Source organism: Centroberyx gerrardi, chromosome 12 (assembly GCF_048128805.1).
Source record: "Centroberyx gerrardi isolate f3 chromosome 12, fCenGer3.hap1.cur.20231027, whole genome shotgun sequence".
Lineage (NCBI taxonomy): Eukaryota > Metazoa > Chordata > Actinopteri > Beryciformes > Berycidae > Centroberyx > Centroberyx gerrardi.
In genome coordinates this window covers 4469294-4488123 of record NC_136008.1, presented here as the reverse complement: position 1 = coordinate 4488123, position 18830 = coordinate 4469294, and positions in this window count along the sequence as shown.

Genomic DNA, 18830 nt, shown 5'->3' with positions numbered 1-18830 from the left:
ACTTTAACTATATGATTTCATGTTTGCATATAAATTGATGTAGTTGCCGTCCATCATAGATTGTGGAACGTCCATTTTTGATGGTGGGTTGTGCCTTCTAATTGGCTAAATGCACACAGACTGTGGGACTGATTACCTGACAGCTCATGGTCCCTGATTGGCTCTAACCCTTTATTGCAAGTTACAGGACAGTGTGCGGGAATCCTCTCTTCTCTTGCCTACGGACATTTCCTCCTACGCACCTGTCTACGAGAAACTGAAGGTGTGCATGAGCCTCTACAGTGAAGATTTGAGCTGTTCCTAGAGTCAAATCAAAATCCGGTGAAGCTGCTTTCAGTCCCTACACCCCCAGACGCTGAACAGCTGCCAGATTTCCTCACATGTGCCAAAACCCTAAGCTCTTTTAAAATTGGGCTCAAAACTTTCCTTTTTTCCAAGCTTTCGACTAACCTTGTGTACATGTGTATATATGGCTGTATGTGTGTATATGTATACAGTATGCATGTATATATATGTATATGTGTATTTTTTTTATCACATTTTATATATATTTCTTTTTGTTATTTCTACTATTTTAAATTTCTTTGCAATTTTTCATCGTTTTTGCCTGTAAAGCACATTGAGTTTTACTGTGAATGAAATGTGCTTTACAAATAAAGTATGACTTGACTTGACTTGACGCCAAATTTCCATTGTGGACAATAATGTTTTCGTATTCTTATTTGTTTTCAGATGTGTTTCCATAATTTGTTTTCGTTTTCATGCCAGCAGTCGCTTGATCAGAGTTGTAGGTGTCATTTTTTCCAAGTGGTTTCTATTATATTGTATCTCTTTTTGAAATGACATTCTTAAGAGTTTTTGTTGTGATTAAATTCAGCGCAAAAAGTCTGTCACAGTACACTTTGTTTGCTGCATGAAATGTAGTTTGTGAGAACAACTCTTCACTTTAACCTCCTTTCTTTCTCTCTGTCTCTCTCTCTCTCTCTCTCTCTCTCTCTCTCTCTCTCTCTCTCTCTCTCTCTCTCTCTCTCTCTCTCCTCCTCTAACCTCTACCTCTCTACACCTGCGCCGCTCTGCTTCACCCTGTTTATCTTTTCACCACTTCCTTCCCTTTCAAGAGTTTCACCTTTCTTTTCCTCCTGTCTTTTCTCACTCAAAACATCATCATTCATTCCCAGCTGTATTCTCCTTTCTAATCCTCCCTTCCTCTTTGCTTTCCCAGTTTCTCCTCCTCCATCAGTTCTTTCTTTTTTTCCTTTTTTTCCACCTCCAGCTGCTTTCTGTTTTCTTGACATCAATCTGCTGCTTTTCTTTCCAAATCTGCTCTCTGCAGCCTTGGTTTCAAAATGTCCCTTCTTCTTCTCTCCCTTCTCTCCAGACAGATGATGAAGATATTCCCACAATTCCATCTTCTCATTCACCTATTACAGTTTATTCTTTTTACTGTAATATTTCCATGTCCAATTCCCTCTATCTTACAGTTGTGTGTGGCAATATGACAAGAATAACTCATAGTCAAACTGTTGTCAGATTTACAATAATATCTAATTCCCAGGCTTATTTTCTTTCTTTATTTATTTATTTTTTGGTCCCCTTTTCCCTTTACCCTTCGAGAGGTCCTTTTGTCCTCTTGCTAGGCCGTCATTGTAAATAAGAATTTGTTCTTAATTGACCTGCCTGGTTAAATAAAGGTTAAATAAAAAAATTTAAAAAAAATATTTTAGAAATATCCCCTAATTCATTCTGTCAACCTTTATTGAGTTCTCGGAAAACACATGGAGGGGCAGTCCTTTTTGTTTTTTGTTTTTTTTGTTTTATAGTTTTATGATTCATATAAATCCCTGTTTGATATCTCCCTGACCTCAGAGGACAAACACTTCACTGGGATTCCCCGGTAATTTCCCCTGTTTCCCCCCCAAAAAAAAACCCGTCGACTAGACTGTAGATTGTTTTCTAATATCAGTTTATAGGATTATGGGGATATTCCACCTGTCTTGTTATTCTCCCACACCTTCAGTGTTTGAATGCTGTTAGTAAAGAAGTAAAAGTTTATTTATACAGAAGATTTCCCTCACAGGGAAACTCAATGTGCTTCACATAAAAGAAAAACTTAAACATAGTAAAACAACATACAAAAACACACACATATACTGTATATAGATATATACATTCACACATTGAAAACAAAAAAGCGTACTTTATAGGCCTATATTTTTATTCGTGCATCCTACTGAAGTACAGGTACCAGCTGATAGAGCTATGAGGTCTATACTAACTACTACTTTCCTGGAAAGAACCATTAAATTATGTTTTAATTATACTGAAAACAGAGGATCAATGGTAGTTGGTAGTTGGTAAGTTCCTCCAATTTCTTCTGTTGTTTCAAAGACAGGAACCATGAAATGATGTAGTAGTTATATAGAAAATTAGAAATTACCTAAAATTAAGAATTCAGCAAATAACTATATTATATAATTATATGAATAATGACCTCTGATAATTTACCTCTGCCTATTATGTTTCTAATAAATAGTTTATAGTTTTGCGGTTCTGTCCAGGAAATGATTTTAGAAATGTTCAGTATCTTATCAACTCACCATCAAACAGACTGCTGACATTTTCTACAGAACTGCTGCATCATTTCATTCTCATTTCTTTCCAGAAAACCTCCTGAGAAATTAACAGTTCTTTTCTAGGAAATTTTGGACCCAGAGAATAAAGCGTTGCCCTCTGTTTTATAATCTGCATTGTTTTATGTACTTTTTAATATTCTGCTATGTACCTTTTTCTTTTACTCTTTGTTCTATATAACCTACTTTTTTGTACTTTATTTTATCTGTCTATTGTGTTTTTTACTGGTTGTGAAGCACTTTGTAAAGGCAAGAAAGGTGCTATATGAATAAAATGATTATTATTATTATTATTGAAGTACAGCTACCAGCTGTTGGAGGTATGATGTCTATAAACGAGCCCAGCAGCTGCCACAGGATGGCAGCAGAGAGACATCACATCACATCAGATTGAGACCGAAGCTGCTGCAGCTCTCTGATCTTCTTATGAAATCGTTGCTCTGAAACAGGCAACTCTGTGTTCTGCTGTCGATGCCCTGCAGAGTTTGGCACCCACGGTAAGAGTGAGCCAAAGGGCTGCATGAGGAAAACAACACGTGTTATGAGCAATAATGTGCTCCAAACTGGGGAGGGGGGGAATGTTCAAAATTAAATTGTTCGGAAAATGATTTTATTTCCAAAATGTTATTGGTAAAATTCCACTTATATATTCAACATAAACACGTCAGGTATGGCCTGTCATGACACATCATGACTCACATCTTTAACAACTTGGAAAAGGAACCATGGTCTCTTCAAGGACTCTTCTTTTGTTATTAATTAACAAAGCCTCTATTTTTTAATGGTTACTTCACTTTTTTTTTTTTTGCTTTTGCTTTTGCACATAACAGAAGAATGCATTTGCTGTGTTTTTTTTTTTTTGCAAACAAATATTATTCCAAACAAACTTGAAGGATGCACTTAGTTTTACCAAATGATATTTTGATTTGTTGATTTATTTCAATCATGCACAGTTACACAAACAAATAAACAAAATTTGCATGTAAAATGAAATGCACAAGTTTGTTAAATATACTTGCACAATAACGATTAACAATAACAAGAGATACCAACAACCTGACATTAACAAAGATGCCAACATTGTTGTGCATCTTAACTAGGCTACTGTACTTTTCAGCCAAGAGATTTATCATCTTTTATTTCGTTTTCTTTTTATTAACATTTATACAACATTTAGACATCGTAGATTTACAATTGAAATATGTACTGTATGTGTTCTTCATTGCAGACTGTTTCCCTTCATGACTAACAACCTAACACACCTTACAACAAAGGGACAGTATATCTGTATGAGACGCAGCAGCCAGGTCACATACCTGACATATAATGCAGCTGAGGATTTTAGGTAATGCTGCCTGGCTGCATTCAGTTCATGTTATCATGAGTAAAGGCACTATAGATACCACTAACAACAACAAACACAAGAGACGAGTCTGTTGTCACCTCACATTCATTTATTTTCATTTTCATTTGAACCACAGAGAGTCTAATCTGATGAGGGTGTGAAGCAACATCACCTTGCTTCTCACTCTCTTTCTGTTGTGCCATTTCTTTTTTATCATCAAAGCAGCTTATTATTAAATGTCTGTTTTTGTAAGAGTGCAGGTTCCTTTCCTGTTCTGATATAATCTATGTTGCATGAAGCCTCTGCACCTGTGGGTGGCAGTTAGACAGCCTCGGTTTCATATAGTTCGTATAGCTTTTTAATTCAAATGGTCGATGAATGTTTTCTGAGGCGACCTCATGTTAAAAACTGTCCTCTTCTGAAGTTAATTATCACTAAAGTCAGTAAAGTTTACACTGGTTTACAGCAGCGGTTTAATCAAACTGATACTGGCTTGAAATATGTCAGTTCCCCCTCCAGGTTCCTCTGCTCTCATTTTCTGTTTGACTCACAAGTCGAAATCTTAAATTGAATTTCTTTCTCGTTTTCACTTCAAATGAAACTGATCTAAAGATTTACAGTAGCTCTTTTTTTCAGCTTTTAGGAATTGTACAACAGAAAATGTGAGTGTGTGTGTGTGTGTGTGCGTGTGTGTGCACGTGTGTGTGCGTGTGTGTGTGTGTGTGTGTTTCCAGTCAGTATTATGACTCAGTGACCAAATATGGAGTGGGAGGAAGTGGTGGACAGCTGAGAGAGAGAGACAGAGAGAGAGACATAGAGAGAGAGGAGAGAGAGAGAGAGAGAGAGAGAGAGAGAAAGATAAATAGTGGGAGAAAGAGAGGGAGAGAAAGAGGGAGAAAGAGCGAGAGAAAGAGGGAGAGGGAGGGAGGGGGAGAGAGAGAAAGAGAGAGAGAGAGAAATAGAGTGTGAGAGAGAATTCTAGAGAGAAATAGAGAGAGAGCGAGAGAGAAATAGCGAGAGAAAGAGAGGGAGAGAAAGAGGGAGAGAGAAGTGAGAGAAAGAGAGGGAGAGAGAGTGAGACAGTGAGAGAAAGAGAGGGAGAGAGAGTGAGAGAGTGAGAGAAAGAGGGAGAGAGAGCGAGAGAAAGAGGGAGAGGGAGGGAGGGGGAGAGAGAGAAAGAGAGAGAGAGAAATAGAGTGAGAGAGAATTCTAGAGAGAAATAGAGAGAGAGCGAGAGAGAAATAGCGAGAGAAAGAGAGGGAGAGAAGTGAGAGAAAGAGAGGGAGAGAGAGTGAGAGAAAGAGAGGGAGAGAGAGTGAGAGTGAGAGAGTGAGAGTGAGAGAAAGAGAGAGAGAGACAGCGAGAGAGAGAGAAATAGCAAGAGAAAGAGAGGGAGAGAAAGAGGGAGAGAAGTGAGAGAAAGAGAGGGAGAGAGAGTGAGACAGTGAGAGAAAGAGAGTGAGTGAAGTGAGAGAAAGAGAGGGAGAGAGAGTGAGACAGTGAGAGAAAGAGAGGGAGAGAGAGTGAGAGAAAGAGAGAGAGAGACAGCGAGAGAGAGAGAAATAGCGAGAGAAAGAGAGGGAGAGAAAGAGGGAGAGAAGTGAGAGAAAGAGAGGGAGAGAGAGTGAGACAGTGAGAGAAGAGAGAGAGAGAGAGAGAGAGAGAGAGAGAGAGAGAGAGAGAGAGAGTGAGAGAGAGAGAGAGAGAGAGAGAGAGAGAGGTTACCCCAGGTTAACAGGAAGCCTATGGGGCTCTCCCCTCGTTTTCAGAGTGAGAAAAACAAAGCAGCGGCACAAACACTCTCCAGTACAAAGACCTGACTCCAGCTTACTTCTCCTTTCTGAAAAGCACCTTGTAGTTATAAATTGATTTTTTTTCTCCCTTCTGTCTCACTCACATTTACATTTACCGTCACTGCTTCTTCTCACAGGCTACCTGCTGACAAGAAACTGGAAGTCGTCCACACTGGGATGTATACCTGCTTCCTCATTCACGAAAAAAGGGGAAATAAATCGATGGGATTCTTCTGAAAAGGAAACAGAAATGGAGCCCAGAGGTTCTGGTTATTAAAAAAAAAAAAAAAAACCTCCTTTACGCCACTAGAGGGGATCTTTTGAAATGACATTTGAATCCAGGAGACAAAAGGTCTTTGTTTCGTAAAGAATGAAGCCCATTCTCCTGCTTCTTCTTTGTGTGTGTGTGTGTGTGTGTGTGTGTGTGTGTGTGTGTGTGTGTGTACAGTGTGATCACAGTGGGAGTACATGAGCCGGTGTTGACAGCAAACACCGGCCCGGTCCCTCCGCTGACTTCACCGCCCGGGCCATGTTTGTGATGTTCCCAGCAGAAGCAGCTTTCATCGCCGCCTGGCACCAAACACGCAGCGGGTATCAAACAAACCACATGAGAAACATTCCACTGTGTCAGACTTTACTATGGATTCTCCCGGGCTAAACCGCAGAGTCTCTGAGCCCAAACCCGTCTGCCTGTCCCGCCCCTCTCAGAGTGTGTGTTCTGTGGCATCACAACAATGCCTCATTAGGTGTTGGCCGGCCTTGCCCTGCCTGCTAATGAACACAAAACAGAAAGTCATGGTGCAGTCACAGGCCGGATTGTCGCACAGTCACCGCTGCGAGGAAGTGCTTTGCTTACTCACCCACTCGTAACTGCTGGAGAGATTTAAATTCAATAAAGGTTAAGGACAGCATGACAATTTGATTGATCAAAGAAGATTGACTCATTTTTAGTCAATCGTCAGTTTATCAGTTGAACTGTGAATGCGGCAAAGGTTAAACTTGGCTAGTAAAGGTTTACCTGCGATAAGATAGTGTATCAGGACTAGGTGCGGCCACAACAGATAAGTGCTGGAGTCTGACAAGTCACAGACTTGTTTATGACAGGATGTTTGTCTGACCAGCAGGTGCCTTTAAGACACGAGTTTTAGTTACAGTCGAGTCAACTTTGCTCGAGTAAATCCCAAGTCAGTGTCAAGTCTTGAGGCGCAAGTCTCCAGTCAAGTCTCAAGTCTAAATGTAGAACAGCAAGTCAAGTCAGAACGAATCAAGAGTCCAGTATCAATTTAATATCTTCAAGAAAACTAAATATCTAGGACTTTTCAATGCAATATGGTTTTAATAGGATAAAAACTTGGTAAGAGCATCATGAGTTTGATTTCTATAATCAGTTTCAACTTCAATAAATTCAATCATTCCATACAAATTCAGAAAAACAGAATTTAAATTCAGTCGTCTGCTGGAACAAATCTCATCACTTTCAATCTGAGTCATTTACACAAACACAAGATCTCAAGTCAAAACCTTTTCAAGTCATCAAAGTATCAAGTCAAGTCAAGTCTCAAGTCTTCTCTTCATGCATCAAGTCAAGTCTCAAGCAATTCAAATTGTGACTCGAGTCTGGCTCAAGTCACAATTCTGCTGTCTAAACTGATAACAAGCACATTTTATTTAAAAACTTTATGAAACATTGTGAGGAGATTATTTGAAACTTTCAGTTTTGTTTGGCATCACACCTAATATTGCCATTCGGTACAATGGGATGAACATTCATTTGATTATTTAATGTGATTTTGTATATGTTGAGCCATATCGTGATATATATTGATATCGGAAAAAATCCTTATGAGTATTGTGATATTGATTTCAACCGTATCACCCAGCCCTGCTTGAGAGGCAAACAAGAGACTCTGGTCAAACTGTAGAAAAATGTGATGTAATGTGCCTGATGGAACAAGACGCTCACCTGGATGAGTGGATCAGTCGGACATGTTGAGGCAGCCTGTTGCTCTCGGCGACGCCCCTCCCCCCCCTCCTCCCCCCCTAACCTGTCCTGCCTGTGTGATGTGGTAACGGCCAGGGTTACCATGGTGCAACATCAAGCAGGTGGGCTTGTTTTATGTATGAGTTATGTGTTTCAACAGACTTTCCTTCTGATGAAATGTTTATTTTTATGTTCAAACCAAGTTTAATTTGACTCAGCTGTTGACTATCAATGGTAGGCTATAAAAATAAAGTGCTATCCAGCCTTGTTATGTATATAATATCTAGGCTTTCATTCTAACATGAGATCTCCCTGCTGTTACAAAACAACTTACAGCACGAAATTAAAACAAAGGATGCTTCTTTTTAAAGGGTTTTTGATAACTTAAGTCCTTGGTTGGTTGGTTTTACAGACTGGATCCTCCATATTTTAGTAGAGATATTGATTGACGGACCTCAGGATATAGGGTTTTGGTCCCTTATAGCTCAATAGATAGAGCATGGCACTAACACACCAGGGTTAGGGGTTCAAAAAGATATTTACACTCATGACTCTTTTTATGAGTCAGGACACTGACTCATACAAAGAGTGAGTGACTAAAAGATGTGACTAAAAGATGCACTAGGCAAGTTCTCACATTGGCGGCAGCAAGTGGTAACTTTTAAGGATTTCGATACCCAGAAATCCTGTGAGGTGACGTCAGTAAACTGCTCACAGCTCGCTCATGTTCACCAACCGGCCGGTCTGTGATGTTTTATACCAAAGAAACCAAAGAGACGAGAGAGGAAAAGATCTAATGTTGGTGAGTCCAGCTTTCTCTGCTGCTGTTTAGGAGACAGTTTGGATTTCACCCTCAAGTTTCAATTCGTCACGTCCTGCAGGCAGAGAAGATTTCCCGCCAGTGTCCGTACCCGACACCAGGATTTAATTTGGGCCAATAGGGTAAATCTATGGCGTCTCAATTAGTGGAGATGGGACACTCTTCTCTGTTGCAGCCCTCCACTTTGTGATGTATTTTTACATAAAAAGTAGTACAGCTTTAATTTTCAAAGGTGTCACAATATACTTCACAAATAATAAAATAATGATGAACAAAAATGCTAAATAAAAGTCCATAAGATAAACAGAATCCACAGTAAAAAATGCCAGACATGAGCTAAAACAGGGCGACACAGGAGTAGAAAAGGACAAAAAAAAAGCGTCTGTGAAGTCAAGTCAGTGGGAGACCAAAAGCGAACATGTGACCAATCAACTATGAGGAAAATTTCAATTTGTCCTAAGTGCTTGTGTCGGCTGTGATGGCTGATAAAGCTGAATGAGTGAAAAGCTGAATGGAGCCAGACGGGGGAAGCATGCGTGGCGTTCAGGGTCACATGGCCGATCGCCTTTCCTTTGTCCCTGAACCCCACAGGCTGCTTTGTCTGAGCGAGGGGGATCCGATTTCCCCTCCGCCTTTGATGTCTCCTCCTCCCACGCCTCCTCCCTCCATCCCTCGTTCCCTTCCCCCCCCTCCCCACACACACACACACACACTTGGTCTTGCCCTCTGTTTGTGGGAAACCTGATATAAGGCTGGAGATCTAAGCCCTCGCCATGGGCCTGAATGTGGCATCGTATGAGCGCACATGGAGAAAATCCAGGACAAAATGTACTGCAGGCCAAGCCATAAGCTTTAATGTCTAAACATAATATACCTATATTTTCTGTCCAGCCATAATACTGTATGTATATAATATGGATATGAGGGGTTTCTTTCCAAGAAGAGATATCCATAATTTGAAAAACGTGACGCCTACTTTTTACGCTATTCTTTTTAAAGGGTAGTTGATAAGTTCTTGGTTACAGTTACTACAGACTGTATTTTAGTGGTATTGATTGATAATGACATTTTTCAAAAATGGATATATACAGGCAACTACAGAAGGTGAGGAGCGCTGCAAAGGCTCCTCAGTGTGGGATGGATATTATTTAAAACTATATTTTTTAGGATTCCCTTTTGATGACCTTTCTGTGCATATTCTGTGGATTTTTCCCCAAATTTAGTTCTTTCCTAATGGATATATACATATACATCTTTTAAATCTCTTCTTAAAACATACTTCTGTTTACCTTACCTTTTTGCTTTTTAGTGTTTTATTTTTATTATTACATATATATTTCTTTTATTACTTTTACCTCACTGATCTATTGTTCTGTCCTTTGTTCTTTTATCGCTCTTGATTGTGAAGCACTTTGTAACTTCGTTTTGAAAAGAGCTATAAAAATAAAGATTATTATATTATTATTTTTGAAATAAACACTTGATATGTATAGCTTGATGTGTAGAGCATTGTAGTAACACCTCAAATTTCAAATGGGGCCATCTAAACCCTCGCCACAGGCCTGGATATGGGGGAATGTATCCAGGACAAAATGTACTGCAGGCCAGAGACCAAAACTGAACAAGCCGTCAGTCCTCAGCCTGCATGGAGCAATTTTGCCAAGCATAATATTTACATTCAGCATGTGACCTAAATTTCCATATGGCCCGTCTATGGGTGTGTGTGTGTGTGTGTGTGGGGGGATAATCCATCTTAACGATCGCTGGGCATCTCCATCTAATTTATACCGCAAAACAACATGTGGTATGTAAAGCATCCCTTTGATTGCATTGTTGTGGGGGCTTCTGCTTTCAGCGCCGGCGGGGGCCCCCACCCTGCCAGGGACCGCCAGCCAGACTGCCGGGGTCAGGGGGGCCTCTTCCCGCACACAGACCCCTCCCCTATCAGTATTGAGGGGTGCAACAGGAGTCCCCCCCTCCCTCCTCCCCCCTCCCACCTACGGCCCCCGAGCCGGCGTCCTTCCTCCGCCCGGCTGATGTCAGGGCCGAGGAATGTGGAAAACAGAGCAGACTGGGGGGCCTTGTTCTCCCACAGTGAATAGTCCTTGGGCTGGAATCCAAACCACATGCCACACACACAGCCTGAGACGGAGGGGGAGGGGGCGGGGCTGAGGGAAACCGACAGGGAGAACTTACTGGAGACCAGCGGGCAGTTAGAGGACGCAGGGAGGGAGTTCTGTGGATGTTTTGAAGCGATAAAGGTCGGAAATTATGCAAGAGACAGCCGATAACAACAAAACTGTCTTGTTTAACTGAATGCAGATTGGAGCTGTTTTTAACATTTCTCGGCAGCAGAGCTACTCTGGAGGCAGAAATAATCTCATTGGTTGAATTAAACGTCAGTGGGCGGGGCCAAAGAACCACAGTTAGCTAAAGTTAGCTAACTGGCAAACTTGGATAGTAAAGAAGGAACTCTGGTCAAAATATAAATACAAATCTAAATAGCAATGACTTTTTGACTTTTTTTATTCATTCATGACCATGGCTTTCATGATGTTGAAGGTCAGCAGCTAGCTAACTAGCTTACCTAGATATCTATAGGCTAGTATGGCTAGTTTGAACTTGGAAGGTCAGCTAGGCTAACTAGCTAACCTAGATAATTAGTATGGATAGATTGTATTTATCTTCAGGAGGAGGGTTTGCTTTCTTTTCAGCTGATAGAAGTTAAGGAAGGTCTGCTGACTAGTTGGATGAGAGACTCTGGAGTTTTGTGTTACAACATGCTAATTCAGTTAGCATCAACTCTGTAACATTCAAGAAAGACTTGTCTGCAGTACTAACTGTCCTCTCAAGCGTAGCTTCATTTTTCGGGCCAAATAAAGCACTCCGGATCCTGCAACCTTTCAGTCTGACATGAAAATGAATAGGGATGTAAAATGATTGCCTTTAACTACTGTGACGACCCCTGCCCTTTCCTGCCATCTGTCTTGACTATTTGTGTTTCAGATACCTGGTGGGAGGGGCAGGGGATCGTCAGCATCAACTGGGAACACCTGGGCCCGGTGTCTCCAGTGTATATATATTTGTTGGCGTCTCTCTCTCTCTCTCTTTTCCCTTGCAGGCTCCTGGTTGGCTGTGGGTGCTTTAGTTTCCTCTTTAGTTCTTTCTTTTACTTTGTTTAAATGCACCTTTCAACACTCACACACTATCTGCACTCAAGCACACCCTACACTACTGACTCCACTGACCTCCACACTCCATATGTTTTTGTATGAGTTTAATTGGTTTCAGTTTGTTAAAATAAATTACTTTGTTTAACCTTTGAAAACGGTGTGTCTCCCACTTTTGTCATGGCCTTATGAGCCAGGTTGTGACAAATTGGGGGCTTGTCCATTTCTTGATTTGGTTGGTGCGCTGAGTACGCACTGATTAGTTGATTTGGTCCTGGTGCGAGTTTGGCCGGGTTGGATTGTTTGGTTGGGAGACGCACCATGTTGCAGCTAAGCCATTAGTTTTGCTTTCGAATGTTCCTCTGTTATGCATTTCTTTATTTGCTGAGGTGGATTCTGACGGGGTTTGAAGCAATAATGAAAAAAAACCAACTTGCCACACTTAACATTTCAGCATTTTGTGGCTTTGTGAAGCAAGAATATTGCAACACCCACACTGAAAATTCCCGTTTTACAACGGCTAACACTGACAGCAAATAAAGCTGACAGATTCAAAACGAAAGAGAAAGGGAGGATAAAAGTGAAAGAAGAGGACGGTTGAGGAAAACAATGAAGAAGCCAAACAACCCAAAGGCAAAAAACACCCAGAGCACTGAAGTGATAAAGTGCTAAACAGCCTTGGAGGGAAAGTCTCGCTTTTGATCCAACGGTAAATCAAGTACATTCCCAAAAAGTGTCCAGGAAAGCCTGCAGGTTATGCACTGAAAAGGGGATTTCAGTGCATAATTTCAGTGGGATTTTTTAGGATTTTTTGTAGTGAAATCATTTTACTGCACTGGCAGATTATTTTACCGGTTTCAACAAATTTGACTTTTTTTCAGGAGAATGCAACTTGTTTCAGGACATTTATTTGATAAAAGTAAAATTGTCTTGGAGAAAGTTTCTTGTTTCAAGAATTTCTTGAAAGAAGTCATATTGCCATGTATCAAGTGAAATTTATTGAAACCAGCAAGAGTATCTGCCGGTGCAATGAGATAATGTCTAAAAATATCATGAAATAAGCTTAATAGGTCTGGAAACAAGATAAAATCACTGGACAACTTGTCATTTTTTGCAGTGTGTGATAGCAAAAGATCAAACATGTTTTGGCTGATTCTGGCAAAACAAATGAGGTAGTGATAGAACCAGAGAAAGATGAAAGTCAGTGAGGATAAAGAAAACTATGCAGATAAAAATCCCGTCAGCCAAAACAGAGCTGATGCAGATGATATCACATCATGAGAAAACGAAATCGAGGGGGAAAATCAGAGGGAAACACAAAGGGAATGAAGCATTTGATTGGAGCATTTAGTCACCGACTGTTAACAACCGACTTAACGACATAATCAAAACACAAGGTGCTTCTCCCTCACTCATTTCCCATGAGCTAATTCTCTCTAGGTGTGTTGTCGCTCTGTCATCTCATCAAACAGACACAGAGACACATCATCCTCAGTCTGGGACACGATGTTCACATTTACATTACACACTCATTCCAGAGGAGACGTCATGCCTCGCCCATTACAGCATTCACACTGAGTGACCACTGCACTCTTAAAAGTATGTCATTTTCCAAAGTATCTGTGTGCTTCATTTGAGTTATTTCAACACACATATACAGTGGTGGAAGAGTACTAGAAATTCCTACTCAAGTTGTTACTTCTGACGTTTTGCTTAAGTAGAAGTAAGTAACTACTGGTGTAAAAATCTGCTCATTTAAAATGTCCTCAGAGTAAAGTAAGTTACTTTTTTTTAGAAAAGAAGGCGTTTGTTAGCTGTGATCTTTTCCATGTGATTCTAAAAGAAGAGAGGACAGAGTTCACACTAGATTCTGTTAATTGGAAAATTTGGAAATTGCACAATAAAGTGCAGAAACAAAGTTAAGTCAGATTCCTCCTCAATTTGTCAATTTACAGTACATCGGTTTAGTTTCTGATGCTGATGGAGAGACACACAATTTGTTCTCTGTAATGGATGTGATTTAAAATGTACTAATACTTAGACAAAGATAAATAGTGAAGTTGATGCCTATGTATGAATTTCTTTCCAAAGCCTTTGCCTTTCCATCAAGGTAAAGGGCGGCTACTTTAAAGAATCTAAAATATAAGGTGATGATTTGTTAAACACTTTTTTTTGGTCGCTGCATAATTCCATTTGTGTTATTTCATAGTTTTGATGTCTTTACTGTTATTCTAAAATGTGGAAAATAGTAAAAAAATAAAGAAAAATGTGGTGTGTCCAAACTTTTGACTGCTAGTGTGTAATTAAAATGACATATTCTTTTTAAGAGAAGAGTTTTGCAGTAAGTTGGTTCTGACTGAAGCAATGAGGGTTACATAAAGATGATTAGAGGTAATTATTGCTGTTGGCCCTGTTGCTGTGCATGTCATCAGTGTGAGCCCAGCGCCTGACCTCCCTCCACCGGCTGAACCGCCCGTGTTATTCTAAGGGCCGGTCCTGTCTGATGGGATTACATTATGTAAGGCTTCCCCCAGCAAGTCCAGGCATGCGCTTAGAACCAGGTTCAGCCCAGTGCAGGAATCTTCCTCCCCAGCTTCAGCTCGGGACACGATGTTCCCAGCCGTTGATGCAGCACTCATATGGTATGTAGGACAGCGTCAAAACAACCTGGATCCTGCACGTCTGCTCCAGCCGCTACGCTGCAGCTTACAGTGTGATGTTAACACTAGAAAGACCGGTAGCTGCGGTCAGTCGGCTGATTTGAACTTTAGGATTCAAATACAGGATCTCTGTCCCTCCATGACTTTCCTGAGACACAATTTCTGCGCAAAGATTTTCTAAATCATGCAAGGAAATCGTAGTTATGATAATATTTACCCCATTCAATTAACACCTTGTTGACCTCTGTCTTTAAAAAGACAGAGGGTTAAGGCAGGGATTCTCAACCTTTTTCATATCAAGGACCCCTTATTTGGTCCACATTAGGACCACGGACCCCCATTTGATGAGATTTTGTCTCCCGGACCCAAATCTGAGAATATTTTTATTGCTAGATATGATTTTGTCCATGACTGTCTGTAGAGAGATAACAGTGAAACTATGATCAGAATAGTCATTCTTCTACATTCTCTAATTGCGTTCACTTCCTGTAAATGAAATAATAATGATGATGTTTAACTATTCATCAATTTGCTGGGGACCCCCTGGAACCCTCCTCAAGGACCCCTGGTGGTCCCCGGACCCCACGTTGAGAACCACTGTGTTAAGGTGACTGGGTCTTGGCTGCAGTCAGTCGATGGCTGTTTTGAATTTTAGAATTCAAATACAGTATCTCAGTTTTTAAAATACCCCTCCATGTCTTTTCCTATAGACCTAATTTCTGCACAAACTCAGTGTTGTAAGAATTTCAAAATCATGCAAGGAAATAGTAGTTATAATAATGTTTACCCCATTCAATTAACACCTTGTTGTCCTTCTCTTACATCCACAGTCCCTCTTCTCTTTATAGTGTTAAGATAACACTCCCATAACGCTCCTATAGTGCTGACACAGCATGCTCCGCCTGAGGAGCTTAGCCTCGTAAAATCAATATCATCTTTTAAATCTCTCCTTACAAGTCATTTTTATAAACTGCCTTTATTTGGTCGTTTTTTCTCCTCCTCTCCTGCTGTATTTCTGCTTTCTTCCCTTTAAACCATGCTTTAATTCATGCGATTTGTATCGTTTATGTTGCTCTTTATCACAAGTTTCAAGAACCAATTCAAAGTTCAACAGTGTTAGAATATCATCTTTATGTCATGCCTGCAGCTGGTGGCACCATCTGCCACGTATAGGAGACTTTATAACAGTCAATAGAGCGAGAGGTGGTGAATAGAAGAACAAGGTTGTGCAATAATGTCACTAATTTATATATCAAAGTAGGTCAGAGCTATTTTAAATGGTTTATAGCCTTGTAGACATTCTGGTTCTACTTAACTGATGCAATCCTCAGTGTTCTCCAGCCTGGGGCCGTACAGTTTCAGACTCTACTGTTAAAAATGCATGTAAACAGTACTGAAGAGAACGTCAAGTCTGCAGGCTTTGTGATTGGTTGACGCAACAGGAAAGCAGTGTGTTCTCTGAATGGTAAAAACAGTCCTCTTTATTTCTCTGAAATCCAACAGAAATCCCCCATAATCCACCAGACTCCCCAGAGGCTCCAACAACTGTAGAGAGAGGAAAAAAAAAACCTCCCCGCCCACAGTCTTTTGCTTCTATTGAAAGCATTTGAGGCAATAACCAACGCTTCTCGGTAACATGTCTGATTCCCAGATCATAGCTTAGGGACGTACAGCGAGGGGATTTAAGGAGGTGATCGTTTGTAAGAATTGTACAACATGAATGTATGAAACTCAGCATGAGACCTCATTTGCATTTGTATAGATACATCTGTGACAACAAAGAGCTGAAGAGTTTCATCCCAAAATGAGACATTCACCACTTGAAAAATGTTGAACCGACTCAAACATTAAATTATACGATTTAGTATGACTGTAAATCTCACTTCTTAATAATGTTGCTGATTATTTCCCGTCTCAAGCCTGTTATTTACAAAATAGTAATTAATATTTTAGAGAAAATATTAATCTACTATGTTCCGTAAATAGTGAATGGTGAACGTCAGCCAATTTCAAAAAAAATGTTTTGGGATGAAAAAGCATTCTGGAATAAAACCCTTCAAATTACAGTTGGTGCTGGATGGCATATTTTGTAATGCAAGACCTTGTAAAACCATTTATAAAGTGCAAACAGCAAAGGATTTCCATGTAGTGATACACACTGACTGTACAGTTTATACATACATACATACATATTGAGTCATACCTTCCATCACACAACCCATGTACCAACTGTCTAAAAGCATTTTTCTCTACCTCGTCTCCTCAAATTCATCAGAAGACAGAGGGGATTTTAATGATTAAAATCAATAAGACATCATAGCTTTCACCTGGATTCACAGTCAGTCTATTTCCTAGAAAGAACAGACAGTTTTGTCCCCGCTCCTCTTCTACATCACCCAGTGAGGCAGAAGCTTTCAAACTGACGTCAACATGACTCAAATTCAGCTTATAATGCTACAATCAGGTTTGCTCACTTTGCATTGATCAGTTAAAGCAGCGCAATAAAATCACATTCTTTGACAAACAGGTACACAATGGAGACAGACTTAAAGAAAATGAAAGAACAGATATATATTTTTTACATGAATGAGTTGTCATGAATGCTAAATGCAACAATAAACATATACGTAAAGAAGGAAAATTACTCCTATGGGAAAGCTTTTTGGGAGGAAGCATTTTTCCAGGTATTGATTGGCAGAGGGCATGGCTATTACCATATAAATTCTGTATTACCAATAAGATTAAAGAAGTACACATTAAAATTTTACACAATATATATCCAACAAATCTATATTTCTCCAAATTTTTAGATACTGAAAACAAGTGTAATTTTTGCAATGATGAACCAGAATCCTTAACGCATTTATTTTACCACTGTATACATTCAATTACTTTTTGGACTCGAATAGAAGATTATATATTGTGTAAAACTAATCATAATATTAAAATTTAGTGTAAAAATGTCATTACACATTTTGAACAGGATATAGGGAATATAACACTGAATTCATTGTAAACTTATTGATTCTATATGGTAAATTTCACATACATAAATGCAAAATAACAAAAGTTACCCCCAATTTCTATGTGGATTTTTATGTGAATTTAATGAATATATTAAGACTCTCAAACTTATAACCACTAAAAACAGTAATAAAACTGTACGGTGAACTCTTTAAAGAAGATATAATTCATATTTTTGTTTCTTTGTATACTACTATGTTGAGCACATGTCTGCACTGTTTGTATATGTGAATGTTTTTTCAATAAAGATTAAAAAAAAAAAAGAAAAAATAATGAGTTGTCATATCAATAACAAGTGCAGATTAATGTGTTTATGATTTTAAAGACCCCATGAAAAACACCTTTACTTCCTGGATTTGATGCATTTCCTGTTGAAACAGGATGTTTGGGGCGGGACATGACGCAATATGAGTCAGGGAGAGAAAGGCAGTTTTATTTGATGGGAGGGTGCGGGAATAATAAAAAAATCAGTGATGTTTTTATTGGTTGGAGTTTTTATTTACACCTTCTTTTTTACTGTAGCCGATGACTAGGTCCTGTATTGTCACTGCCTTCTTTTTTTTTTTTTTACGTGTCTTTGTGTTTTGTATATCTCTGTACATATGATTCAATTTTATTTTATTTTAAATGTAAAGCATAATGAGTTGCCTTGTGTATGAAATGTGCTCTATAAATAAACTTGACTTGACTGGTGCAGCATGAGTTCGCCATTAAAGATGCTGTGACAGAACAACAACAGTGGTGACGTCAAAAAGGTTAGAAGAAGAAACACCTTGTGACAATAAAGTCACCGGTTTGAATCCTCAAATGCAGATGAGAAAGTCTCGGCGGGGAAGTACTGACAAAGTCCTCTGAAGCAAGGCTTTTAACCACCAAATCATCCTTGGTGGACAGCAGCAGATCATTGTAGCTCCGAGGGGAGAATGTACCTACATGTATGAATATAAAGCATTCTCTTCCCTGCATAACTAAAGGTAAATATGAATAATATATGCTATGGATGGGATAGAAGGTTTCAAAATGAGGTCAAACACTTAACTCTGTGTAGTGGATGAGACACAGAACCACACAGTGTCAAATCAGATGGTGATGGAAGATGCTGTGGCTGAAAGCTGTGTAGAGTCGGGCTGCAGCAGCTTGAGTGACAGTTCATTTGCAGAGTTATCAGTTTGGTAAAAATTTGGTCAGGTAGCGGTGCCGTTTTCATTCCTGTGCAGAGTGTCGGAGATCGCTGCTCCTCACGTAGCTTCACATCACCTGAAAAGGACAGAAAACACTGGTTATTGTATTATTCCTGTGCAACTAAACTGAGCAATCAACATACACCAAACATGAAAGTTGCAGCAGTGTGCTTAGGGCAATAATGGTACGTTTTGTTTTGCAAAAAAGATGGGTAGCCAGGTTGGG